The sequence below is a fragment of the Euprymna scolopes genome, chromosome 44 (genome assembly GCF_053919585.1).
Source record: "Euprymna scolopes isolate OS-2025 chromosome 44, ASM5391958v1, whole genome shotgun sequence".
NCBI lineage: Eukaryota > Metazoa > Mollusca > Cephalopoda > Sepiida > Sepiolidae > Euprymna > Euprymna scolopes.
This window is the reverse complement of record NC_136525.1, coordinates 24,880,289-24,881,904: the sequence shown is the minus strand read 5'-3', so window position 1 is coordinate 24,881,904 and position 1,616 is coordinate 24,880,289. Positions and strand designations below refer to the sequence as shown.

At 40.1% G+C, this 1,616-nt stretch overlaps 1 pseudogene; it reads left to right on the top strand.

Annotated features, from left to right (window-relative positions):
- The first annotated feature begins 231 nt into the window (after positions 1-231).
- Positions 232-348, top strand: LOC145268889 (5S ribosomal RNA; annotated as a pseudogene).
- Positions 349-1,616: the final 1,268 nt, after the last annotated feature.

Sequence of the window (1,616 nt, the reverse complement as noted above, 5' to 3'; positions counted from 1 at the left end):
GCTACAAAGATAAAAAGAAAAAGGAAGAGTGAAGAAAAGAAGCAAGAAGAGGAAGGAATGTTAGTATTTTAACGGTTTGCACTGGCGACGAGAACCACAAGGAGACAAATTTAATCTTTACTTAACACATATAAAAAACATCTATATTATAAATCTCACCTGACTGTTTAAATGTATGTATGTATGTATGTATGTATGTATGTATGTATGTATGTAACAACATAAGAAAAAATATACGGCATAATCACATTGACATACCGGTTCTCATTAGATCACTAAAGTTAAGCAATGTTGAGCCTGGCTAGTACCAGATGGGTGACCATTTGGGAATTCTAGGCCCTGTATGTGCTTTCTGCTTATCTCGGAATTGTTTCCAGTCGTCCTGAACCTCCACTTGCCACTGGTATTCAACAATATCGACTCAGGAGAGGTGTGGTTGGTGATTGCGCAACTCTTGCCACAAAAATGTCACGTACAGGCTGTAACGTGCATCCAGGAGATAAGCGCCCGCGTGTTTGCGTGTTGTGTAGGTACGTGGGAGAGACGGATGAGGGGAAAAAGACTTACCTCGAGACCAGCTCAGCGTTACCGACCAAAAATAGAAAAGAGGGACCAAGATGGCGACCGCCGTCTTTTGTAAAGTATGATGTCTCGCAAAGTCACACGAATTCTCGGAATATGCAAATTTAGCCGGCCTAGAACGACGATAAAAGCGGGTGAGGGAAAGACGTGGGGAGGAACGATTGAGTTGGCTGGGGAATCGTGTGGCTGTTGCTTCTTGTGCCGTGTTGAGGATATCTTACCGTGTTAAAGAGAGAGTCGGGCGCCATCTTTAATTTTTCCTTACATTTTTTACGTACACAGGCACCCTTACAGTGGGTATCCATAGTCTGTCAAGACTGAAGGAAGCCTTTTTATGTATGTATGTATGTATGTATGTATGTATGCCTAAAATTTTCGACAAAGGCGACGGATTTTAGCGAAATTGGTATCGTTTTGAAAAACATTAATTCTTTCACCCTCAACTGGGCACTTTTCTACAGGGATGGGTTGCCTTTTTTACACTGATATTTTCGAAAGTCATCGCCTCTTTTCAAACGACTAGCCTTAATTTAAACCTTCGCCACTTCCGGTTTGGTGATGGACGCAACGACAAAGACATCGGTGTTTTTTCTCACATTCTTTTACTCCTTCGTGGTACGGGTTCGAGCCTGCCTGCCTACTAGCACTTTTTTTTTTGCGCAACATACACCTTCAAATACCCAGGCAACGCCGGGCACCATGGCTAGTTTAGCATAAAATAAATATAAAAATATATTTTTACTTAAGCTAAGAGGAAGTCAGAAAACTTAGTTTCAGGAAGGTTGGTGAAGGTATTAGGAGAAGGAGGTTAGAATACACAAAATAGTTTAATTGTTCACATAAAAAGAATCTCAAAATTGGTTATTTGTGTTGTCTTTGGCCAGAGAAATATTAAAAAAAAAAAATTAATAAATCAAATAAAATAAAAAGAGGATTCTTTTCGCTGGATTTATAACTGTGGAATTACGCTGGAGCTGAGGTTGAACTAATGACGTCGGCAAATCAACGATTATTTGAAAGAGGGCACCATTCAA